The sequence below is a fragment of the Hermetia illucens genome, chromosome 1 (genome assembly GCF_905115235.1).
Source record: "Hermetia illucens chromosome 1, iHerIll2.2.curated.20191125, whole genome shotgun sequence".
Lineage (NCBI taxonomy): Eukaryota > Metazoa > Arthropoda > Insecta > Diptera > Stratiomyidae > Hermetia > Hermetia illucens.
Genome location: NC_051849.1, coordinates 54,970,982 through 54,998,718, shown reverse-complemented (window position 1 = coordinate 54,998,718; position 27,737 = coordinate 54,970,982). Strand labels below are relative to the sequence as shown.

Here is a 27,737-nt window from a genome sequence, read left to right as displayed (position 1 = left end):
ATACGAGGGCGGATAAGACCCTCATTTTCGCCGAATCCATCGAGGATCACGACAAAATTTTCGCTCTTATCAAAGAGTAAGGCTTCAGCGCCACAACAAGTACCCCTCAATCCCTGAGGACGCAGTTCTCATTATTCGAGGACTACATCGGGAAACTACATGCTGCGCAAATCCTGGCGGAGCTCAAAGCAGAGCACCCGGAGCTAAAAATCCGATCAGTGGCCAACTTCCTGACCAATCAGGATAAAGCTATACATAACGAGAATCCAACTCTCCCAATTAAGTCTCAATCGGGCCTTCGAACCCTCTCAAAAGCTCAACGATGCCTCCAAGGTGAAGTGCATATTGCACCAGAAGATTAAGATCAGACCGTTGGAACAGATACAATGTTTCAATTGTTAAAATTTTGAGCACGTAGCTCAAAATTGTACAATTGTACACCGGTGCGCTAAGTGTATGAAAAAACACCCACGTGGCGACTACCCACGCCCCACAACGGAGGTGCTGCATTGCTGCAACTGCGGCAAAGTTTGACTCCCGCCAGCTACCGCGGTTGCCCGGCATACAAAGATTTGCTGACTTGAAAAGAGGCTGCCAAAGCCCGCAAAACTAAAGAAGCAAAGTTTGGCCAAACCAGGAGTATCTTATGCCCAAGCCACGAAACACTCACTCCCCCGGGTAGCTCCTGCACCTTCACCTCCAACAATACCGTTTCTCCCAAACGAACCTGCTGCGTTCCGTGAATTGGTTGGAGCTCATGCTTCAGCCACCACAAACGAGCAACGGCATTCGTTTTGAGAATGATGGGGTCCTAAGCCCGCGTCAACTTATGCTGGACCGGACCAAACGGGAAGCAACTTACTCCCTCTTTCCTGGTCCACGAACCCCTCGCTTATGCTGCGGACTTAGGACCCCATCTATCTCAAAACGAATATTTCAGCTCTGGCCAAGCTCTGGTCAATAAGGCGGATTTGCGCTCAATATAATTCGTAGTCATGTCGTGTTCGCGTCTGACGATTTGCCTCTACCCTGGTAAGAAACCGTAAAGCCGCCATCGCTTCACTTTTTTGAGCAACGGCAATTCGCCGCCATCAAACCATAGACAACCTGCTAACCTGTTCCACTGCGGCGGCTTTCATTAAAACGGCAGATAGTAAACAGATTCTCATAGTCTCCATTTATATTAGGTGCCAATCTAAAAATGAGGAACTGGGCCATGACTTAATAGTCTTGAGCGATCTCCAGTTGAAATCTAATTTAGAGGCAACTTCAACTCCAGGCTGACTCACTGGGGCGACACGGCCACGACCCTTTCTCGCCAAACAATCTTGGTTAGTCTTGCCGAATTCTCCGTCAAGGCCCAGTAGTCACTCTATAATAGACTATTTCCTTCTGTCTATGAAAATGAAACAAAGCCTTCAGGTAATATCATGTGATACCTTACCAGGCATGTCCGACCATTTCGCGGTCAACCTCAAACTGTCCTCACCTTCTTCTCTGAAAAAAGAGGGTAATGACCACAATTAGGTCTTTCGCCCACACTGACTGGGATGAATTCAGGGCTGAGTTAGCACCAAAACTCAACTTGAAAAAGCTCACAAATAATCGGAATCTGTCGGACAATGAAATCGACGAGGCTATTTACTTGGCGTCTGACGCTATTGACACTGAATCACGCAGGAACTCTAAGCTGATAGAAGTCGATGGCGTGGAGTTCAATTTTCTTCTAGGCAAATTTGGAAGCGCAATCTCAAGCGCAAATTTCACAAACACGGAAATAAAATCAATGCGGAATATAAAGCATTACTCTCCCGGATTAAGTGTCTCAGTACGTTAATCCGTGGTATGGTGGCAACTTTGCGTAGCAAAGAATTGACCCGCAAACTTGCAGAGATGGCGCTGATATGTTCCAAAATATCAACAGGTTAACGGGGAAATACAAAGTCCGCAACTTTGTTCTAACGAAGTACGAGTCTGAAGTGATGTTAAGATAGCAAAAACACTTGCGGAATTCCTTGAGCGACAGCTCAACGCAACACCTCCTAGCAACAAAACAGCTCTCGCTGAGACTGTTGATTCAACAGTCAGAGAATTCACTTCCAGGAACTGCTACAGAATCACGTCTTTTTCTGCCCAGAACCCTTCCAACAAGCCTACTGATTCGAGCAAATTTCTGAGTTTATCACAACTCACTGCTATTATTAATAACCTTAATGGCGAAATGTCGGCAGGCCCAGATGGAATTACACGGAATGTCATTGCATTTACCCGGGTTAGGTACGAGGTAGCATGCACAATGCTTTTTTTCCACCATACAAATTCAAGCAATGCGCCGAGAGACGAATCGTCTGAATGTACTCTTCATTCATCTCGGCATAAACCTAAAAAAGAAATGTTAAGATATCTCTGTTGACGATGCCAATATAAAACTGATTAATGTTTCCAGTTGAAAAACGCGGTTGAAGTATCGAGTTACTTGGAAGAAAGCGAATTGTGATGTAGCGAAATTGAAGAAGACGAATGGGCTGGCTGCGTACAATGTATAGTTGAAACAGGAATATTTTAAAGATCCAAGGAAGTCTGACTGCACTGACACGGATAACGTATCGGCTCTGAGAATAAGAATTTAGAGAACAGAGATGATGATGACGTATAACGAAAGGAGGACGGAAGTTCTCCAGATAAAGCACCAAATATGTACTACGTTAAAAGCAATTAATGTTTCGAACACTCCTTTCTCTCCCCCTCTCTTCAGTTGGGTAGACACAAATTGAATAATATCGAGTAGCATCAGAATGTTCAGTTTTTTCCTGCTTCCAGCAATACCGATTAGATATTCTCGGAATAAGTAGTAAATAGGAACTAAGTACAATTCCCTAATAAATTTTAACTTGAAAGATTTCCAACAGATTCTCCCACTCAATGCGAGTATATATTTGTCTGCCAGTGTTCCTATTAGGATTGGATCTATAGTAAAGACACCGAATTTAACGATTTTTCAACAGAATTATTTGTTGAAGCTTTCGTCGCTTTTGTAAATCCTTTAGAAGAACCTATTACGGAATCTGGCAAGCTGGTGTTTCCTGGAGAGGGAGAAAAGAAAGGCGCCTACATATAAATCGTGGTTCCCAATAGTATGAAACCCCTTCTTCCATTTTCTTTGGAGAAAAATTGTCCATGCAGTATGGAAAACTTTAAAGAGCACAATATTTTATACTGCAACCAAACCTGCATTTGTTCCTGTGATCATCAACAATATCCATTCTGGCTTGCCTGGAGGAGATAAAGAATATCGATGAGCAAAGGCATCTTCTCCCAAACATCTGGATTATACAGCTGAGACCTACTAGTTCTCTACATATTGATGACCCTTCACCAAATGGCTCTGAATAAACCAAAGATGTCAATCGAAGTGATGATCACTTTTATCGTATTTGCATTAATTTAAACAATGGGGGATTGTTTGGGCTTATTCTCATCAATACTGACTTTGAGCTGTTCTATGAGAGTTCCTGTCCGAGGCTCCTTCCGTGGCTTCATAACATCGGTTTTCCGTGTCTAAACGAGGCAGACCCTGCCTGATATGAAGCGATGGCGTAGGTCACGACGCCAGATAGCGTTTAGGGATATCGAATTGGTGGACCTGGACGCAAAACCGGGTTGTCTGGAGTTCCTTATTAAGGTAGGCCTAGACTGGACACCGAGTTCCCTCGACAATTACTTGCATCGAACCTATTCTGTTCTGAGAATTTGAGTAGCTTTAACTAAGTACAATCTTCATGAACAATCAGATCAGCGTACGGAACAGATACCTGTGGATGGACACGGGAAAAGTCTTAAGATTGCTGGCTAGCCCAGCAAGGTCGCGAGGGGGTGTGGTCCCGGTACTTGTACTATTTATTTTCTTTAACAACATAATAGATGAGTATCATAGAATTACAAGAATATACACATGGCTTCCAGTCTTGGGGAAAATCAGGACCCCAACAACAATCTGCGTATGCACAATTTATGGATTTGCTGTAAAAATCATTGAATAGAGACCCAGGATTAAGATGACGATGGTGCAACGGCCACACGGTGTGTATGAACAAATTTACTGAAGGAATCCAGAATCTTGTCTTGTTGAAAGAGTTGAATATGGCTGCAAACATACGGGTAATACACATATGTACATAGTTCTTTATGGGCTAATAAATTAAAATTGCTCGCAGGACTACTTTCATTTCACCAAATACCCCAAACAGCTTGAAGTCGTTATTACAAGTTGCAGATTAAACCCTCGAAGATGCGAATCAGAAACACCATACAATCGATTTGTAGAACAGATTTATCAATAATAATTAAAGATGAGTTTGAAATTCCGCTCAATTCACCTCATACGTGATTATCACTAACCATCCAAAAAATTCATATTAGACTTTCAAATCATCTGAATATATTTCCCAACTGTGAAATATTTTCGTAATATTCAGAGAGTCCGCTTCAAGGGTTAATAATTAATCATCATTGAAACGAAGATGATTAAAGTTCAGACCATTTAAAAGACCAACAAAACGTTAGACGAGCGTGCCTTAGTGATGGCCGTTGCGACTGTCTAAGCCGGCGAATTAATTTAGTTTGTCGATTTTCATCTGACTTTTGACTTTTCCCGGAGTTCTTTGCAAAAATTTCTAGATTAGATGTTTAACGTTCGAAATTAAAACACATGCTCACAGATATGGACTATGGCTTAGTAGTGCATTTGATTAAGATTCTCTATTCATAATAGTGTGCACATACTCCTGCTTCCATTAATGAGCTGAAGGGCACTCTAAGGAGTGATTCAACAGAGGAAGTTCACTTCCATAAAAAAAGTTTATTTGGTGCGATAAATTAAACTGGACAACTTCCGAGACAGCGTTCTTGGCAGCATGTCAAAGATCTAGTGGCCGAAAAAGTAGCTCCTTGTTGTGTTATAGGAAAAGATTTGTCGATACGACATGCTTGGCAGGACTAGTGGCCGAAATCTCAGCCCCTCTATGCTGTTGATTTTGTAATCGGGCCGCTCCAAAAGCTAGCTTGCGTATATATTAGTGGGGCAATAAGGACATCCCCAACGGCATCCCTGGAGGTCCTTCTCGGATTAACTCCTCTCCGTCTGCACATACAGATGCAGGCAAGGAGGGCAATATTCAGGATGGCCGGTAGTATGAGTGAGGCGGGGAGCTGCCTAAATCGAGGAAGAGAGATAACATGACAACGAGATAAGAAGTTTGAAACACGTTGGAGTAACAAGGCAAACTGAGAGAGCGTAGCTACGATATACGGCACAACCAGCAACCAGCAACCAGCAACTGATTCCTTGGTACACTGACGAATCCCTCACTGCAGAGGGAGCGGGTGCCGGTGTCATTGGTCCAAGGAAGATGTACTTTGAGCCAATGGGCAGGTACACTAGCATATTCCAGGCGGAATATACGCCATAGATAAATGTGCTTCCTTTAATCTGCAAAAAACTATGGGGAACAGAACATAGCTATTCTCACCGATAGCCAAGCAGCGATCAAGGCAATCAGGTCCAACCAGGTGAACTCTAAACTGGTATGGGAATACCTTGAGAGACTGAATACACTCGACTCGTCCAACTAGGTCTGGATACTTTGGGTTCCAGGCCATGCTGGGTTGGAAGGCAACGAGGCAGCGGACAAACTAACCAAGAATGGAGCAGGGATGCCTCTGCAGAACCCTTCTGTGGAATCGGAAACGGTTTCATGGCTATAAATCTAAGAAATGAAGAGAAACGATTGAGGGAACTATACGGGCCTACCACGGATGGAGCAGTCCAGGGTGCTTATTGGGGGATACGAAACCATACGCACAAAGGATTGCTTAAACCTCACCTAAAAGAACCTCCGAATCATAGTGGGAATTCTCACTAGTCATTGTCGGCTAAACTATCACCTAGGGAAGCTAGGGATATCTACGGACACTGCCTGTAGGTTTTGTGAGGAGGAGGACGAAACCTCCTCCTGGGACAGTGTCCGGCACTTGTGCAAAGTAGGTCGAGGCATCTGGGAGAACACTTACTACCAGATGCAAGGCTGAAAGGTCTGGAAGTAGGGAACTTACTAAAGTTCCTAACGGTTATAGGCCTGCTTGAGATACTAAGATCACTAGGTACACTGTAACCAGTAAAAGGGGCACAATAGTTCTTCAAGGACGCGGTGCGACTTTCCCTTAACAGAATAATAACAGGGCCGCTGTATTTGCAAATATAGACGGTTAGATACGCTTCGGTTCCAGTAATAATGTAGTAGGGAATCCAATGGTGGATCGTTCGTTCGGTTTGGGGGTTTTGAGCAAAGAAATCGAAAAGTTGACGCTTAACCAATCCCACCATCGAGGGGTGTACGATCAAAGTTTAGATTTCCAGATCCAGATCAAAATGATACCATGTAAAGGATTTCGCAGACCACACGTTCTCAATAAATTTCGTGACAATTGGATTAGCCATTTAAGAGTTAATCGGGTATGACAGACAGACAGAAGGACATTTAGACATCGAATCGATTCTTATAAGATTTTGTTTTACCCAAAACTTTAAAAAGAAAACAGCGAAAAACGGAATTTATAAAATTACCTTCCTAAAGTGCGGCATGATATAACCTAAGTCGGATAGACGAAAGCGCTACACATGAGATCAAATAATCAACACATGCAAACAGAAATGGCGATGGGAATAGTACAATTTCATACAATATGGAAAGGCAGGTGCTATATGGTATCTGTGCTATTTGAAGGGCAAACCAAAGCCAAGAAAGCGGGGAGCAGCCGAGACTATCGGCATGTGCTGGCCATAATATACCAGGGGCACACCTGGTGACGGTTTATCTTCTTAGAAGAAGCAGGGAGGAGCACAAAGGCGAACTTCTCACGATCAGGGTTAGACGATTCGGCAAAATATTTGTGCAGGTGCACAGAGAAAAACCAAAAAAAGGTTCGCGATTCACGGAAGCCAGAGAGGCCGAAAGGGCAAGACCGAGCGGGGAAGTGAACTTGCTGCCCACAGAAGAGGAGAAGCTGGGCGACTTATACCTTCTAGGACTTGAGTATACTTAAGTAAGCTTTGGGCGCCGACGTATCGCTCTGCGCGCCCTCTGGAAACTAATATAAAATATACCATGTTCCACCTACGTAGCAAATTAACAAACAAGTAATTTTGCTCCATAAAATTTTTAATTTATCTTAACATAAATATCTGCATAAATGTATCTAAAACGGAAATTGTTGTATACAATGGCCACTAATGTAGTAGTTTCCATCTGTACTGATTAACTTAAACATTACCTTCTTATGCTCTTCAGAAAAGAATGGAATAGGTACAAATTGCAAGTTGATTCCGCACCCATTTACAGGGATCTGGAATGTTGGAAGAGCTTCCGTTTTGAAGCCATTGTTCTTGCCACCATTATTGACATAGCATTCACCGTCGGAACTGATCAGATGAAACATTATTCTGTTATGCTCCTTCGAGAAAAATGGAACGGGAATAAACTTGACGGTAGGATATACTTCTGATGTAAATACAGGGAGCCATTCTGACGATGAGGGAGCGGTGCACTCGGAAAGTTCTTCCAGTTTTCTAATTTCGGTTTCCATCTTTAACAGACCCTGTTGTAACTTGTCAATTTCGTTGTCCAACTGGGCGTCCAATCGTCGAACATCCCCTTCAGAGAGGATTGCCAAGTTCTTCATCAAAAAGTCATCACGAACAACGTAATATCCTGGTATTGCTGATTCTACTAAATTTTTCAGTTGTTTCTTTGCTTCAAAGAAGTTTTGGAGCATTTCTTTGGTGGTCGCCATATTTCTACGGGAATTATTATTCCAGGAGAGGACGCTGTTTCCTGTGAGACTGAATTCCATCTTGTTTCCTTAGAATATTCTTTTCAATACTAAAATTAATAGTGCAGTGGCTATCTGGTTTTAGAATGATGCCATGAGTTGAGGGTTAACATTTTTATAGCTGATGGTCTTGTTAATTACCTGGTAATTAAGATAAATTAAATTCCAAGAAAGGATGTTGTGGTCCTCTAATTGAACATATTACTTTGAGAATTATAATTAGATTATCCCCTGCTTTCTCATTATTATTACTTAATTTAATTGGTTCATTGGCTTCACTTATCATTTTATAATTATCAAATCCTGGAAAAATATGGTGGAGAAAGTTCCATCTTCTGGTTGAAGAAAAAATTGAAAAAAAATGTGTCGGCACGGCCTTAGGAAAGCCGGCCCCAAGTGAAAATAATACAGGTCTGGGATGAAAAGGTCCCGCAAGTCCTCAAACGATCTCCTCATTACTTTTGAATTTCCAAAACAACAATCCTGAACTAACGACACTCGGAGGCTTATAACCCATCTTTCACAAGCAGACTTTCCAAATCAATTTTCCTCAAAACCTCGGCTTATTGAATGATACCGTATAGTAGAACGCACAGCTCGTCAATACGCTTGAAGCCATTCAGGGAGTATGTAACGAACGTATACCAGCACGCCCCTCTAGTTGACATCCGCCAGGACAGTTCCAATAAAAAAAAGATTCATCAATCATGATCCTTTAATACTCTTATACCGATTATCGCAGCGTCTATACCGTCCGAAAGATATTGTGCGTAGTTAGGCTCGCTGTCTATATTTAAGCGAGTTTGAAAAGTTACCTTTAATCCTCAAAAGCGTCAGGCGATAGTTTCCCGCAGGGAACGCCTAGCCCACGCTTATATTCCAAATGAATGGCGTGATGTGAAGGTGTCATTCATTCCCAAACCAGGGAAACCCACCTACACAGACGCAAAAAGCTTCCGACCGATCAGTCTAACGTTCGTTCTGCTAAAAGGACTAGAAAGGCTAGTAGATCGGTTCATAAGGGATACACACATTCCTAAGTGGCCACTTCACCATAGGCAACACGCCTACCAGAAAGGCAAATCCACGAAGACAACACTCCATGAACTTAAGGCAAACATTGAAAAGGCGATGTTCGAAAAAGAATACGCCATAGGCGCATTCATGAACATCGAAGGTGCCTTCAATTATGCCTCATTTGCGGCAATTTGTGATGCGGCAAGACAGCATGGAATCGAACCGCTGCTAATCAGTTGGATCCTTCACATGCTAGAGTGGAGAAAAATTCACATATCGATCGGCCAGAAGTCTATTGAAGCAGGATGTCTCGAGGGCTGCCCACAGGGAGGGGTCCTCTCTCCACTGTTAGGGCTCTTGGTAATGGATACCCTGCTGTGGGTCCTGGAGGACAAAACAGTCTTCGCACAAGCATTAGCCGACGACCTAGCCGTAATAATTACCGGCAAGTTTGTGGACACAGTATGTGACCGCTTAAATGCAACTCTGCATGAAATCCACACCTGGTGCCTCCGCAATAGACTCACGGTGAACGCTAGGAAGACTGGACTAATTATGTTCGCTAGGAACGTCAGGTCGGGCAGCTATACGCTACCGACTTTAGCAGGTGCGGAAATCAAGCTGGCATAAATAGTCAAGTACTTAGGAGTACATTTCGACTTAATGTGGAAACGTCATATCCAGGAGCAATATCAGAAATCCTGAAGATTGCTCTGTTGCTGTAGGAATGCGTGGAATGAGTGGAGAAATTTGGACTCTTGCCGGCAGGCGAAAATCCTTGTGAAAGAGCCTAGGGACACTAGAGGGGCATTTTTGTTGTCCCTAAGAAGCGGGACATAAAAACCCTAATAGGGCTTTTAACGTAACACTGCTCCTTAAACTGCCATATGGAAAGGATTGGGGTAGTGGTTTCGGCTATGGACAGCCAATGTGAGGAGGAGGAGGAGACGGTCCTGCACATTTTATGCAGCTGCCCAGCATCCTCAGATCTCCGACGAAGACACCTTGGCAACATTTTCTTCAATGAAGAATCTGCACACTCTCTGCCTCTGGAGTATCTTCTCAGATTCGCTAAAGCCTGCGAACACCGTAAGCGTACGGGGATAGTACAATGGGACTAACAATGGCCTGAGCGCTCGGAGCTGCGGCTCCCCCAGTAAGCTAAACTAAACTAACTTTATTATGAAATATTTTAAGAAATGCCAAACTTTCCTCCTTGGCACTCACCTATTATTAATGAAGACGTATAAAGTCATCTAAGGATGTAATAAATTTAGTTTATAGATTTATAAAATTGAGACAAATCGGACGAAAAATTACGAAAATGAACTAATTTCTGTTACTGAATTTCCACTTATATTATCGAAAAACTATTGCTGGTATAAGAGGGATGCTTTGATTTAAAATGGCAACGGTTTCAACCTGTGCAGATAGTATCATTGCATACTAAAGGTGATCATGAAAACTAACATGCTTACCAACGTGGAAAGTCCTGTGAGTCTGCTCTTCATTCTTTGGTCACAAAGATAGAGGATGCAACTTTAAATGGTGAGTACGAGATGGGGGAATTCGTGGACATTGATGGGGCTTTTGACTGTGGGCCTTTTCAAAAACTTCGTGATGCCGACACAGAACATAATGCTGATGATACTTTAATTAAGTGGATCCATGTTATGCTAACGCAAAGATTGCTGCGCGCTGAAGTGGGTGTCGATCGCTATCTGACTGCAGAAGCAACGAAGAGCTGCCCCCAAGGAGGTGTGGTTTCGCCACTTCTGTGGAGTGTGCTGATCGACTCACTACTATGCGAACTGCAAAATTTGCCAATACACGCTCAAGCTTATGCTGATGACGTGGCTGTGCTTGCTGTTGGTTGGGATGTGAGAACAGTGTGTAGGAATATACAACGTGCCGTTGATTTGATAGACAGTCGGTGCCTCAAGCACAGAGCATTGGAAGAGGACTGAATCCAGTTCTTACAATGCCGTGTCGTGTCCCCACAAATCTATTTGGTAAAAGATATAAAGTTATCCTGCAGTGTAGAGAGAACTGGGAAGTCCCAGAGGAATGCGTGGCGGTATATTCGGAAGTCTTCTACACCGATGGCTCAAAAACAGAAGAGGGTTCTGGAGCCGAAGTCTACCTCTAGAATAAAAACGAGAAGTGGGCATTTCCTTTGGAACAATATGCAACGGTTTTTCAAGCCGAAGTTTATGCGATCCTAAGGGCGGCATACTGGGTGATTCACGAGCGGTTGAAGGCAGGCGCATCACAATCTGAAGTGATAGCAAAGCTGCATTGAGGGCGTTGAGTAGTCCTTTGATCACCTCGAAAATCGTTCAGGAATGCAGAAACCGTTTTAACTCTATCTCTAGATTCAATATGGTGTAACTATAATACTATAGATACCTGCTCACTGTGGCATAGAGGGAAATGAAATCTCGGATGCTTTAGCGAAAGAGGGGTCAATCTCTGGTCTTGGTCTATCAGTAGCATTGGCTAAGTCTTTTCAAAAACTGGGAACAAACTTCCCAAAATGACAGATGGCAGAGCCTAAATGCTGCTCGACACACCAAAGTTTTCCTGCCAGAAGCGAACATGTGTACCGCAAAGGTTATCCTGTCGAAAAGCAGGAAGACTTGCAGGTTTATTGTGGGCATTCTAATTCACTAGCTGGGCATATGTTCAGAATAGAAATTACCGAAGATGATACGCGTCCCTCCTGTAATGAGGAAGCGGAATCCACGGAGCATTTCCTATGTGCCTATGGACGCATCAGGCATCAGATCTTTGGTGCCAATGTTCTCCAGTTGCGACGGGTAGTGAGAGTATCACATCCACTAACGGAAATTGTGCGATACTTCAACGAATCCGGAATATTCCGTTACACGGGGGAGGCGAGTACAATGGACCAACACGGCCTGAGTGTTCAGAAGCTGTAGCTTCTGCCCATCAGACACCCACACACAAAGGTGTTCATCTGGTACCCCGACTAGATTAATGTGTTGTTCAAGGGTAAGCAGAAGGCTGACTCCGTATCGAGACACTGTCGGACTGCAATAATTGGAGAGAATCTCCAACAATTTGGGATGCATTGACTCCTTTTTATGTATGAAATACATTAGTTTAACTTCGATTTTGTCCAGAGCAGAGACCACTATCGAGACGCGCTCATTCTAGCGTAAACTTAAAGCAGAAAAGTTTATTTTGTTTAAGGATTGGTGGAATCATGAATCCGCATCTACTTGACGCTGGGCCAAACCACTTCGAAAAAAAGTGTCTCCCTCATTTATGCCGCATGCTTTTTATGGAATTTCGGTTTCGTCCAAAGTAGAGGCAAGTAGCTGGATGTGGCCCCACATCTGCAAAAGAGTCGTAAGGTGATGCAGCATCTGACAAACTCCTTGTGCAAGATCTAATTCCTTACGTGCAGACACGGTTTCGTTATGAACGCATATTCCTTTCGGGATATGATTTGTAGGCTGAAGTTGATAGTTGAACTACTGGCTTCTCACTAGACTAATGAAGTCAAAAAGTAAGGACTTTATTACCCTAGAAACAGGGTAGGTTTCTCCGCAGTACTATATATTACAAGTGTTATAATAGATTTTCTGCAACCGTGGGCTGGTTCGCAGACGCACTGCTGACTTCGCACAAAGCACAGTAAGAACTGCAATCTTTTCCAGGAAAAGTCAAACATTTATCAAAAGGTAATGATCATAATTGATGATTTGCGGTTTTAAAAACATTTTAATAAAGAATGATTCAACTGAACATATAAATAACTTTCCACTTGTTTTCAGTATGACTGGATGCAACCCATTTCGTCACTGAATCAACTCCAGTAAAACTTGACGATTCACACACCAAGCATTCCGACATAAATTTCCGAAGAATAAATATCTGATTACTCTGATTAGATAGTAAGCCGTCTAAAGTGTAGCAGGTGAAAAGATATCACAAATCGTTTTAATACCAAATAGGCTGGAGTGAATATGGGGCAGGTGTAAAAGAAGCCAATTGACATTTTCAAGTACTCATGGTGCAGGAAGTTTTTCCCAGAAAAAAGTTTATACTTCGTTGGTCAATTATCAAACATATAATCATAATTACCTACCTAGAAAAAATGGTCTTAGATGAGATTGGATTGCTTATCTGAACTCCGTATTTTCTGAGCCTGAATGATAATGTATATTTGCACCAGATTAATTGAATAACAAAATTTTATTACACTCGCGCTAGCTTTTACGCAAAATGTACTTAGCAAATTCAATGACGAAGAAAAATTTATAATTTTCGCACAATCTAACACCAATATTTTCTCACAACCACATTCTAGAAATAATTTGAAAACCACAGAAATTTGTTATAAACCAAATAACAAAGGCAAATTATCGGAGTTGAAATTTGAATTCAGTGCTGAAGGATTTCGACAAGGTCATGGTGAGTGTCGTCCAGAAGGCCGTGATTTTTAAGTCGATAACGTCGGTAACCTTTAACTAATTACACGTTTGCTCGCTATAATATATGTAGGATTCCCGCGAAGAATATAGGGGAGGATAAGGATCAACGAAAAAGTTTGTGTGCCAAAAACCAAAAGGATCAAGAATCACGGAGGCAGTCCTTCAATCCTGGCACCATATCCCGAAGAATTAATTCGCGATAGTAACCACCGACGATGACACTTTTATTGACTACTATCAGATAGTGGTAATTTGTTCCCCGGAAAGTGCATCGATTCCCGCCGATCAGCGAGCAATTGAGCCTGGCGTTCACTATTGACTTGCACGGAAGCACTCGACTTTCTGTCACGCAACGCACTGAAATAACGCACGAGCAGTAAAAAGTGACCACGACCCAACTTCTTTCTTATCGGCCGAGCCGCGAACTGATAGTCTGATAATAACGGCGGGAAAGTTTAAAACAAACTGAAAATGGGGGAGCAACAGCTATCAGCGAGTATCAGCTGTAACGCAAACGCGAACACAAGATTTTGCGCTCCGAGAATCATTCAATTCAATTCACGGCGCAATCAATCGTGAAAACGGTCGGGCTCACTATCGCTGTCGTCGCGGCTCTACAATAATAGCCTATAAACTGCACACACCGACTTCCACTGCATCATTGTTGTACGGCTTCGCCGGCTCGGTTCTTATATGGGACGGAAATTCACGCTATGGTGCTCCGTGGTCCTCCGGATGCTGCATCGAATGCCCTCAACACTGGATGCAGCACACAAGATGCAGTTGCAAGAGCGCCACTTTCCAGGCCCATTTGTGTGCATCAAATGGCCTTGCTTCCAGTCTGGAGGCCTCACACTGGACTTCTCCAATACCATTTGACTGGATGGACTCAAGCGCGCAGCTCCGAATGCATTCTACCCTCTCTGTGTTCTTGGCTCGGTGCACTATCTACAATCCAATTCATAATGTACGCAGAGATCTTCAGGTCAACTCCAAGAAACTTTGGTCTCGATAGCTGCTGATGGTTAACCCTTTTCAGCGACGGTTTTCTCATGCGGCTTTATCTGTTTTCTTGGCTCATGCTGTGTTGAATGTGTCGAAGGTACGAAATATAGCTCATGATAAGAACTCGCTGCAAAGGAATGCAAATCGAGAAGCAACCAATCAAGTCCATGTTGGCGGATCGAATAGCGAGAAAGGATCACTATATTAGTGCATTAAACTCATGATATGGGTTTTATTTAGAGTTAACATGCATAAACCACTTTAAGGATTCAATTGCAACATTTTAATAGTAAATTAACTGTACCGGGTACGCTATCAGGAAGGGAGAGTAACTCAAAAATGAATCCTTTCTAACACAATTGCAGGTTTGAAAATTTGACCATACAGTCATTCCATTTTGATAGGTTTGCAAAGCAACATTTTAACCAAGGGTCAAATGTTTCTACTCAAATCCATGCATAGAGCACCTGGCTTTGTATCCATATCTTACTTTTCCTAATATCCAATAGAGATAAAAGTACAAAAAGTTAAATGTTGACGATGCCGGTTTGGTCGGTTCTGCTTCCGACCTAAACCCCAAGACCAAGGTTTAGGTCGGAAGCTGAATTTTCATCCTCTATATTTTTGGCTGATCCTTTAATTTGTAACATCTGCACCCATCCAAATGGGCTAGGATACACATGGTAAAGTTTCTAATTAGTTACTATACATATGGATCTTTAGTCACTTCCAAACCAAGTTGGTTCACACCTTCTGCAGATCCGGATGTTTTAGTATCTGTGGTAGTCTTAAGGTCATATTTGGATCGACCGTGCGGATTAGTTGGTAGCTATCCGAAACCTGCGTTGTGAAACGTAATGAAAAATCCGCAAGATACCTTATTGTTCATAACAGTAATGGAGGGCAATTTAATTATATAGAAGCTTTCAATGCTCCCTAAGTGGAAAACTCACACAAAACACCCACGGGTTATAAACATCTGAAACAGGGGAAACATCGATTGAGGATGTAATCCATTGTGGATCTTCCCTCCCAATTACGGCAATCGAGTTTCCGTTTCACCTTCCCACGATATCCACACAACTGACAACACCAACATTTTAGAAAGAACGGCAACTAAAACGAAGTATTCTATCATAAACCTTCACTGCACATTGAGTGATTGACTACTCACGCCTCTATGAAGTAGAAAAGTGGGTAGAAAATAGTAGAACTAGTTGTGGATGAAAGAACAGCAGCTAGAAAACAACAGAGAATTAATCTTATCCGCAAAACCAGGATAGAAGAACAAGAAATCTGAACCCACCTTAAAGAAAATAAAGACTACCACGGCCGGCGATGCAGAAAAGCAACTTTGTAAGGTGGTAACCAAATGGACCAAGAAATAAGAGATTGATCAATAGTGGCCCCAGCATACCAAAGTTGAAATCAACTGCGAAAGGTGCTGTACATCAAATAAAACAAAAACCAATAAATGACTCCCTCAAACCAAACGATGAGGTGTGTTTTGCTGACGTTTTTTGAATTGGTAAAATAAAGGATCTCGACTGTCTTGCCAGCAAATATGATGTAGAGGAGTAGCTTTGTACTGATGAAGGGAGTAAGTTGCTCCCGAAATATATATATACATAATAAAATAAAATTGTAGTTTGGAGTTAGCTACTGGTCTATCAATGTAGAGGAAGCATGACACCACTCAGGTATGCCTTATCTTAAAGTAGAAGTCAAACTTGTCAATTTTTGAGAATTAAAACTCATTTTTGCAAGCCCTCCCAAAAAAACTCCCGGATGTCGGGAAAATAACAAGATACGGAAAAAATGGTTCTAATCCGGCGTTTCAAGTCCTGGGTCTATAAACATATAGCCGTGGCATGCAAATGGCAAGACAAAAGCATTTTATGTTGCACGTGTGATAAGCCTCACTTTGGCATTTGAAGAATGCTGGATTATCCGCAAGGATTGCGGTGCGTAGAAAGAAGATATCATCCACGTTTCCAGTTCAGGACGTTGCTTCAAAAAATGAAGTTCAGCAGAATCATCCACAACGAGTATTCCAAGGAGTGCAACTGCTCATAAAGAAGAGGAGCTGACTTGTTGCTCCCCAATGAAACCTCCCTAGATAGAAAGTCAACATCGTCGTATCCCGATGGACCTCTTAAGGGGTGTAATTGAGCCACAATCTTCGGTTGCGAATAGTAACGGCGTCGCTGAATCATTATTAGATCCAACAATGAAAATCATCATAGTAGCTTACCATGCTCAACGCCCCAAAGGAAAGACTCAACCACTGAAAGTCGCCTAAGTACTGGTAGATAATTAAAGTTGCTAGTTTAAATCATTCAGACATTTTTCCCTCTTGTCCTATCCGAGGCAGAATCGATTGATCGACTAGAAAGGCCGTACTGAAGACTACTTACTCTTCACTGTGCAATAACTGAAAGACATAGCCAGCGGAAAAGTTGGGACGTCGACAGTCAGGGAACACCACCCTTCCATGAAGTGCGTGTTGTATTCCCAGTAAAATGGTGAAGCTAGTATTTAGATATAAGCTACACTTACTATTCAGGGCATAAAACGATTGTTTGGCAACGAGTGGTTTCCTTTCTGTTGGAAAGTTGCGAAGCTTGCACTGACAAGCAATTGCAAAAAAGGCCCTGTCAACACTCCGTTCTCTCAGTATGTTCGATAGAGTGTGGAGAAACTCACCAAGCCAAGACTAAATGCGGAAGTAGTCTAAGAGATTAGATGAGCCAACACCCTTAGTCATCACTGTCGACGAACGGTGCTCTTTGAAATTCTCATATAAACAGTGCCTTCAATTCTGCGAAGTGGACCGAGAAACTCAAGGAGTTGAGAAATCGTTTTCAGTTTTCAGGTCACCCTTTATGAATACTGAGGAACTGAGGAGTACACGCCCTACTTTGCGAGACCCATGTAGCACCAAGGGAGTGACCAGCAAATAACGTTTAGTTTAGATTAATAGTAAGTCCGGTGGTATCGGATTCATCCAACCGCCTGTTTAGGACTACCATTATCATAGCCAAGATAGCCAGAGAACTTGTTGTAAGACCTGACAGTGCACTTTTAGTGACTTCTCCTAAACATTTGGTTCGCCGCGATGTCGCACGATTTTATCCTCCAATTTCAGGATTATTTCAGGAGCTTCTAGTGAGTTGAGTTCTTAAGAGGTGAAAGAGCACTTCACGAGTATTCTGTATACAGCTGGTGAAGTTCTACGAATGTAAAACTCAAGTAGAGTAAAGCCGATAAGTTTGACTGACTCTCAATAAAATTGTTCAATGCAGTCCTTCCAGAGTATCCGCGATCTTTCCCAGGGAGTGAAAAAAAGGATGATTTCACAATTCTAAAGAAGAGTATACCCCTTGACGGTGATAATTGCAGGAGTATTTTCATGCTTCGTAATGTCACAAAAATAGATAAAATAATACTGAAACTGAACTGAACACTGACTTTAAGGAAAAATTTTATTTTTGATTCATTTATTATATTTATTTTTAAATCACAGTGAAACGTATGGAAAAATATCGCAAAAGTATCACAGAGCTTGCCGCTTTTCACACTGGATCTTCCTGCACTGACCAATTATCGTAAAGCAGTGTCCAAGTATTTGCTTCATTTGCTCTTCATCGATTTCAAGAAAATCTTCAACAGCTTGGACCTGACCAAATAATTCTGGATTTAAAAGAGCCACACAACGCAGAACTGAGGATAAGTATCAACAAGTTTAACGTCCTCTGTCTAGTAGGGCATGATATTCTCCCTAGCTGCATTAATAAAAGGTGCCCTGAAATTGACAGCGATGATGCGTAAGTGTGGTTAAAACAATAAACTTCATTAAGGGAACTATGGCAGCCATATGGCTCCTTGGAAACTGCAAGATAATTTCCCTCTAGAGTCGCGTTTATTGGAAGTTATTTTTAAAATGACAGAAAAATGTCTTAAAAAAAGTCTAATAAGATGAGCTGCAAGAATGACTTGAAAAACGCAGGTCTTTCCCTAATTACTGAGGTTAAGCGTTGTTGAGAATAATCAGTCCTGGAATGGGGGACCGAGTGAAACATTTCATTTGTTATGTAATATATTATATTTACCTTTTTATCATAGTCAATTGTCAAACAAATGCAGTCACCCAAGAATATATAATAAAGGTGTTACCTGTTTTCCCACATTTTCTAAGGTTTTAACATGACTGAGCAATCCCTAATATACAATACATTCTCCGCAGTAATAAGTAAGTAGAAAAGATGATGATTGAAAATCGGTGTCACAGATATCTAAGATCAATAAAAACCACTCTACTCTCCATGACATAACTGAACTTTTAAAAATTAATAATCAAATTGAAAATAAAGCAAAAATCCACATAATAAGTTATTAACCGTGTTCGATTTAAATTCGATTCACTTGAAATCAATTTTGGTTTGTTACAAGTTTTTAAATGGCTTTACAGGTTTAAAAATGGAAGACAATCAACAGAACATGGGAAGATATCAGGTCGACCGCGTTCAAGTCGAAAGGATGGAAATGTTGAGCGCGAACAAACATCGGTGAAACCAAATTATCATGTCACAATAAAAATGATAGCAAAGCTGGTAAACATTAATGAAAGATCAATTTTTACAATAGAGACGGAAGGTTTAAAAAAGTACTCGTATTTTATATCACATGCTCCCATTTGTTAGAAAAAAACTCCACTTGCGAAAGATTTAATTGGCGCGGTTGACAATGGCCTATATTTTTCTCATTGTTGTATCTGGAAAGGAGACATGACACTTAAACCACGATCTAGAGACAAAACGCCAAAGTGCTGAAATAACCAATCCAGGAAGGAACCAAGTTCAGAATCAAAAACTAAAATTATTTATCCGGAAAATGTCTTCGCTAAGGTGTTACTGTGATTGGTGTATACTACAAAGATATTTTATATCAACTTTTGAAATGAATGACCCATGTACAACCTGAGTTGTTGGATAGGGGAAACTGGTGGTTATTTCGCGGCAACATACCGTCTGACAGGTAAACAAATTTTGACGAAAAGACAGTTAAACCCTGTACTTGCGAAACCCGTTCTCCTGACTTAGATGAAGGGGCAGCGGCGCGAGCGAATACAAAGGCTGTAAAATATAATTAGCTTGTGGAGTTTCAGAGTGGGCTCATTCATTTTTCTAAACGATATAAATATTGTGTTGAATTGAGAGGTTTTATGAAGTCTGGCATTGATCCTGTGCAATTAATACTGCAATAGTCTCTAATATGATGTCTAAGGTTACAGAAAACACTACTTTGGCACACTATGACTTTGTTAAGGATGGTAAGATATCCACCAAACTTCCCAGAATCGCGCCACATCTTATGCCTTTTGAGTTATTTTTTTAGCTCTTAGCATGAATTTAAGAAATTTTTCCAAAATATAACAATGTACAATAGACCCAGATTTTATGACTTAGAACTATTACATTTTTTTTTCAAATTTTTCGGTTTGGTAGTTAAAGCAAATAAGACGCAAGCTACTCTACGGCCAAGAAGTGTGGGTTTCGGAGTAATGGACGATGTTGTCCACGACATCCAAGGAACAGCGTCTTACACACTGCTCTATGCAGAAGATGTCAATGATCAATGATCAATGATCGTCCCAGTCAAAACAACATCTGAGAGCCAATCAAGGGTAAACGCAATTCCTGACGTCTGCCCTCAATTACTTTAAGTTAGCATTTGAAGTATTTCGGATTCATGCTTTCAGGCGTGACCAGTTGCAATATATCATTACTTTTCGCTTTAACTCCTAAATAACCTCGAGGATAGCGATATCAGCTTCGTTTACAATCAGTTTACATTTGAAATTTTAAATCTGCCGCTTCGTCTTTTGGGCTGTTGTCAATACCACGAAGCCTTTTCCTTTAAATTGACGGCCAAAAACAAGGTATTTCGGTGAATCAAGGGCGTAGTTATCTATGACCATCTCTACAATGAGCACATCAGCATTAGTAGCCCGCTGGGTAAAATTATCCTCAACATTCAAGTCGATGGAAAGATATCCCGCAACAAAAAACAACAACCCGAATTTGTCCGACTTCACCTGGACTAAGTTTACCAAGGGAGAAGTGATGAGATAGGCTCCGAAATATCCTCCATACCGATATCTGTTTAAAGTTGGTAATAGTATATTACTATAATTTTTAGAAATTGACTGCAGAATCTTTCTTAAATGGATCCAAGAATCATCATTCTGGTCAGTTCGTCCGCTGCCTTTTTGCGTTCCATCCCAACATGGTTTAGAGCCCGGAGAATCCGGACCTTATTGTGCGAACCGAGCGTGTTCAGTCTCTAAAAGCATTCCCATATCAATTTGAAATCCATGTGGTTGGACTTGAGTGTCGTGATCGCGGCTTGTCTGCCGGTCAATAGCAATGTACCAGTAGCAATGTTCTGCTTCCTATAGTTTCTTTGGAGGTTGAAGGAAGCACATATGTCCATTGCATATATTTCCGCTTGGAATATTCTAGTGTACTTACCCATTGCTTCAAAACATGTTCTCCTTGAACCAATGAACCGGGTAATCATTTTCTGGATTAAAACATATGTCACAGCTACGGTATCCTAGTTTGCCGTGTTTCAAACTTCTTATTGAAATGAAACCTCATTGTCAAGGGATAGTATCAGTAATTTTGGATGCCGTCTAGAAAGAATATAAACCTTCCTTCGATTTAGGCAGCTCCCCACCTGACTGATACCACCAACCATTATGAAGACCGTCCACCTTGCCTGCTTCTGTATGTGCAGATGGAGCTAAATTTGAAAAATTGAACCCAACTGTTAAGCATGACAACGATCAGTCATTGAGTCGGGCTTATTAACAGCGACCCAAGAATTTTATATTTCATTTTTATATTCATGGATCAACAAATTTATTTAGATATTTTAAGGAAAGATTTGTCGCTTTGTATTCATAAACTTGGGGATGGGAAAAAATCCATAAGATCTTTGTATTACACTGGTCCAATCTACAATGACTAACCGTCTCTAGTTGGTAATAAAAAAGGACTAAGTTAGGTTCAACTGAAGACAAATTGAAAAAAGAAGAGATGAGTGGAATCTGTAAGGTCAACTGTCCAGAATGTGAAAAAGTATACATTGGGCAAACTAACAGACTAGTGACCACTAGATTCGAGTAACACTTAAGAGAGTACAACAAATGAAAAAGCGACGACCCTCGAAACATTAAGTCAATGGTTGCAAGGCATATGGTTGAAGTGGGACATACCTTAACGATGGACAATGTGGATGTTATAAAGCGAGTGCGAAAACTCCATCTTTTAGATGCAGCAGAAAGCATATACATCATCAACGAAGGGAGGCAAGTAACCTTAAATCACCACGAAGGAAACTGTGCAACGACCCTGGTAAAAAAGCTAGGCAGCAGGTAATAAAAAAAAATAAAAAGATGTGGGAAATATGGGTAGGATCAGCAAATTAAATATAACGTAATTAGTAGAGCTAAAAATATTCGATATAAATAGGGGTAGTTTATAGGTTAACTAATTAGGTACTAGCACTGAGGAAGGAGGCACGTGGTCTCCGAAACAATTGTATGCGAGGGAAAAAATAAACATATTTACAGGATAAGGAAAAACACTTAGTTCCTTTCTCAACTCATATATATATATATTTGTCCGGATGGCTCAAGTGGTTAAAGCGCTGGGCCGTCGTACCGGAGTTCGCGGTTCAAAGCTCACTGGTGGCAGAGGGATATGTGATAGTGACTAGATGTCGGATACCAGCAACTCAGCTGTGAATGAGTACCTGAGTCAAATCAGGGCAATAATCTCGTGCAACAAAGGGGTGTCTGGCCTAAGCCTGCCTTAGTGAGAAATTCCAGACACCCCGGTTGTATGACGATATCCTTAGTAGAATCTGCCGTCCTGACCTACGCCATTGGCTTTTGGTTTGACTTGAGATTTATAGGCTTTAACTACTGGTCAATCCGCATAATATTTTAGAGGTAAATTTATACCACATACAGTTCTCACAAAATTTAATTTTCAAAGTCAAGGGCAAACGCTCTGGAAACGGGGTGAAGCGCCTATCACCATCGCCTATTAAAAGTATTATAATAAAACTTCTTACGTCTTGCGATATATTCGGTGACTTCTTTGCAATGTAGGATAGGAATCAGATCATAGGGTACTACTGATTTCACACTTAAAATTTTGCACTAATCGGGGCTCACTTTTTATAGATTTTCCACTAAAGAATGATACTCGCTACAGGTTTCGTCACCGAATCAATTCTAATAAAAGTCGACGGTCTCATACCCAATATATATTGAAAAAGTTGTGGCGTATCAACATAAGCCATGATTACATACATCTATTATAAAGAACAGGTGCGATTCACACACAAAGTATTTCAGCATCACTTTTTGATGAATAAATATAACATTTGATTCCTCTGATTAGATAGTGTTCCACCAAAAGTACAGCAAGTAAAAAGATATCCCAAATCGGTTTAATACCAAATAGTCTGGAGTGGAAGTGAGACAGGTTTTGAAGGAATGAGTTGACATTGTCAAGCGCTTATATTGCCGGAAGATTTGCCCGAAAAGTGTGCTCTACAGTTTGCTGAGCAGTTATCAAACATAAAATCATAACAATTTGCTGAGTTTGAATGATATTGTTAATTTGCAACAGATTAGTTGATATAAGAAAATGTTATCACACACACACTGGCATATACACAAAATGTTTTGAGCAAATTAAATGACGGACAGAAATTATTATTTTTGTTGTCCCACAAATGTTTTGTTACTACCACTTTTAGAAATGATTAATAAACTGCAGAAATTTGGTATAAATCAAATAATTATCAAATTATCGGAGTTGAAATTTGAATTGGGTGCCAAAGGGTTTTGAAACGATCATGTTTACCGTCTATAATTTGGAGATTATAAAAATCGTTAATTTTGTCAATACACCACTCAACTACTTATTTTTATCAATATCGTACGATTCCCCTGCAAAAGAGAGGTAAGGGAAACAATCAGGGAGCAAATTCGCTTACTATAAATTAGAAAAATCAGTGATCATAGATACAATCCATCAATGCATCAAGTAGATTAGAAAGATTCATTCATTTTGTATCTAAGTTAAGAACAAGCTTGACAAGTAAAGCAAAATAAGACAAAATTATTTAAAAGAGTCAAAATTTTTTGATTACATATAAATAGAACGGAAGTATATTCAGGGTTCCTCACATAAGGAAATTGTTAGGCCGGTTATATCAGAGGTACTCAGCTTGTAGCTTCCAGCTTGCATTACTTAGTTTAGATGTCACTTCTCTTAGTTTACTTACTTAAATAAGTCTGGAAATTTCAGAAAAGTTGGAAATACAAGGCCGTGCTTCATGACATCCAACGCTTGAAGTATTAAGTAATATTACTATTTAATTTTTTACTAATCAATTTAATTTTTCGATCGGGTTTATGGGTCTTGGAATAATTCGCAAATAACATTCATGACAAAACACCAGAAAGGAAACGCCCTAAAAGCGCCCAGTAGCAATGCAAGTCAAAACAGGGACGCCAGAAATGCTAAGTTAACAAATATCGTGCGCCGAAATATTAACCGAAGCACCACAAAACAAACGAGGATGCCAAATACTGACCCTAAATCACCCCCAAAAGAGTATATCTAAAAGTGTCAAAATATATTTATTTTTTAGAAGCTTAACGCAGAGACCACTCACGAGATTGAGAGGCTGACTTTCAACCAACTCACCCACCGCACTATCAAAACGTAATATTTGCTAGTTTTCTATAAAGAAGTATCTAAAAATGTTACAAACCACGGTCAACCATTTTTATTTCCTTTTCTTGTTTGCCGTCCTACCTGAAGAACAAAAATCGAAAGAGACCTATATTCTAGTGTAGCAGAATGAGAGCAAGTATCGACAGACTTTTCTCCGTAACTGGTCTTAAATGAGGGCCGACCTGCACCTTCATTTAACATATTCTATGGCGACTTTGTGGTTAATTGGTCAATTCACTTAAGTCAAACTTGAGGGTGATCTTTTGCGTAATTTCAGTTGCTACTACACAAATGTACACCTTATATTTTTTTCTCAAGCCGAGCAGATGCAGGTCTGACAGGAAGACAGCGTAGGTGCAGGCAGGTAGGTTCCAAAGCGTGACTGGCGTGATCCATGTTCATGTTGCATGCTCGGGAAGATGTTCAGTCTCCATGGCAGAAGTGGAAAGGGCTAGGACATGGCATTATTCTCATCTGGGAAACCAATATGCACTGACGTCCAAGCGCACATGACTCGGTAGTGCAGTTCGCTTCGTCTCGGAACGGCAAACGACTTTGGTTTTGGATGCAAGGCCGAGGAGATAACTTACTGGATTTGATGTTCTTCAGTGCGCATCTAACACTGAATAAGATAGGATTGATGCTCCAGAGGACACGGTGTTAAGTGTAAAAGTGGCGAAGCCTTCAATTATAGGACACTTAAATGGGGTATGACTTATCCAGACTCTAGACGAAAGTGAATCCGGGAAACGGCAGCAAAGACGGGGTTCCTAATTTTAAACATCGGATCCAGGCCAAAGATCACTTCGTACGATGCTTTGCTAAGAGTTGAAAGAGAAATGCATCGTCTGCATAACCAATCAGGTACGACACTTCTTACCGGAGGGGCTGTTGAGCAGGTGTTGTATTGGTACGATGGGTAAACAAATGGATGATTGTCAATGGTTTCAACCTTACGCTAGAAAAACCAAAATAATCATCCTAACTAAGAACAGATTCGAAACCCTGCGTCTCATCTCGATTTTGGAGACTATTAAAAAATCAGAGTTAAATACCTTGAATTGACCCTGGGCTCAAAAACTATCTCTTTCGAGCAAAACAAAACAAGGCAGATAAGCTTGCAGCAGGAGTTTAGATTGACGATAGATGGCTATCTCCAGCAGAAGACGCCTTTTAATGACGGCGACGGTGTTTGTTCTGTTCCATGTCGTAGAAATATAACCTGATTCTCTTAGCAAAAGGATGTATCTTAAAAAGGCTTCGCCCAAGTGTAGAAACGAAAGCTTTGCGAGCGGCATCCATCTACCATATTCTCTCAGAACGACCGCTGATGGTGATCACGGGAGCAGCCCCTATCACACTCCTTTCTAAAGGACGCAAAACTAATTATGAACGATTTCTGCTAGTGAGGATAGACGATTCTCTTGGAAAAATGAGTCGAACGACTGCGAAACTCATCATTTTTTTCAGATTTTCAGCCTTACCTGTAAAAGATCGGAAAAACTCTATCCAATGCATGATGCCCAATACCGATTGAACACTTTTTCTAGTGGTAAGTGCACTGGGGAACGACATGAACAGACATAGGAGAGGCCTCTCCGGACAACTTTGTTAAAGAGGTGCTGAAGAGTACTCATGAATTGAACCGTGTTGCACATTATTTTGCAGTTTTTTGAATGAACTCGGGCAGCGATAGCATGGGCTCTTTGAAATAGCAAATCCATTTTCCCCTTTCTTCCCGTTGTGGCAAAAGGAATTTCCTAACTTAAGGCGGGAGAGTGTGCATAAAAGGAACGGAGGAAAATAAATATACCATTTTTTATGGCGTAAAGTGCAATAAATTCCCACGAAATTAGATAACTTTGACCTGCTGTAACTATGTTACTCATGGCAAGATTTTTCCTGTCAAACTTAAAGCGATTTTCCAGTTAATTTTATTAGGTTTAGTTAAGTAGATACATATTGGAATAGGATGTATTTTGATGTATTTTATGTATTTTATGATTCTGAATTTTGTCAGATTTTGCGTTTCCTGAATCACTTTAAATTTGCAGGTTTTGATCCCTTACTCCCCTGTTTTTATCAGATAAAAATCAGATCTGCTCGTGGAAGTACTAATTGAAACCTTCCATTTGATATTGGATACTTTTGCAGGAAAAAATTTTAAACCCCCCTTTTGCATATGCCATCTCAACATAAATTCATTTCACCTGAACGCGAGGTATTTCACAGTCGTTTTCGAGAAAAGGGCTTGAGACAGACTGACAGGCATTTATGAAGGTGTGGTTAAATCGGCACTCTATACCGAACAGACTCTTATATCACGGAGTGCATCCCGACGGCATGCGGCCAATAGGTGCCGAGAGGTAATACTTTCCCCAGTAGAAGGCCTAACTGCTGGTGGAATACAGAACTATCTTATCTTCGATTGGCGTGTCATCGAGTCAGATGATCGGCCCAGAGAACAATGGATATCATTAACCGGGAGGTGAAGAGGCTAGAAGAAACCTGAAGCTAACTATACAGTGCACAGAAAAGGAATGCTTTAAAAAAGATTAAAAAATCAGGCAGGGTTTATTTTCCCGCGATTGCAAATGCGACAACTTTCTCCACAGACCTTTAGATGTGGTGAGGCATGCACAGTGGATGGGGTCTTCCTTGAAGTATAGAAACGTTAAAGGCTAAATGCTGATATTCTTCCTGATAAACAATCCCCGTACAGACCCATATGCCTATTGGACACTATGGGGAAAACGCTGGAATGAATAATATTTAACAGATTGCTGTCTTTTTAATGTAATCTGGGAAGCTTATCAAATCAACCGTCAGCGTCATCAAACTCCTTACAGGCTTGGTTGAAAATACACTACATGTAAAGGGCAGCACTACCAGGCATTGTGATACACTTGAAGTGCAGAATGTATTCAACTTGGCCTATTGAAAACAATTGGGAGTGTCTAATTGATGATTGGTATACTCAGTTACATGGTAGCACTTGCCAATAGCTACATATCTAACAGGAAGAAGACTTAGATATATCGCCGAAAGCAGACCTGGAGAATACAATTGATGCTAGATTGCACTTCCAACAGCATTTACGAAATACTTTTATTAAGGCGTCTAATATCAGCACAACCCTGCAAGGATAATGCCAAATATAGGGGGCCGTGACAATACGCCCGTAGGCTACTTACAGTTAGAGAGATGAAAAAACCGTCTCTCTATGATGGTTCTTCATCTTATAAACACGTGAAAAACGATAAAAGGGTGGAATTTTTGAGCAAGTGGCAAGCGATGGTATGGTTTAATTTGAAAAGCTCTTGCGGACCAGAAAAACTGGGATGCAGATAATAACATAGTACCGATTGACAAAAGCAGAGGTGGCGAGAAAGGCGCGGTTGGGAAGGTAACCAATCAATGGGCAAAAAGATAGGTAGCCATGTACACCCCGCGACATAATACTTTCCGGTGAAAAATAGAAAGGAAAACTGATGCTAGCTTAGATAGTTTTCCGGGACAATATTCTGCGTAGTACTTCAGT

General features: G+C 41.0%; 1 protein-coding gene and 1 long non-coding RNA gene across 9 annotated transcripts in view; one reads left to right on the top strand and one right to left on the bottom strand.

The window, feature by feature from the left end:
- LOC119650361 (putative phosphatidate phosphatase) overlaps positions 1 to 27,737 on the bottom strand; it is a 202,223-nt gene that overhangs the window by 118,957 nt on the left and 55,529 nt on the right. For 2 of the 8 annotated variants that reach the window (XM_038053115.1, XM_038053134.1), the window contains exon 1: positions 22,518 to 22,669. The exons of 5 other annotated variants lie outside the window; for them this stretch is intronic. The gene's annotated coding sequence lies outside the window, so the exon portion shown is untranslated. Of the gene's footprint in view, positions 1 to 13,021; positions 14,031 to 22,517; positions 22,670 to 27,737 lie in introns of those variants that run through there. One more of the 8 variants, XM_038053098.1, reaches the window with a different exon arrangement.
- On the top strand, positions 18,729 to 23,152 carry LOC119650386. Its single transcript, XR_005249272.1, has 3 exons — positions 18,729 to 18,985; positions 22,630 to 22,776; positions 22,850 to 23,152. It is a non-coding gene; the product is annotated as an uncharacterized LOC119650386 (long non-coding RNA).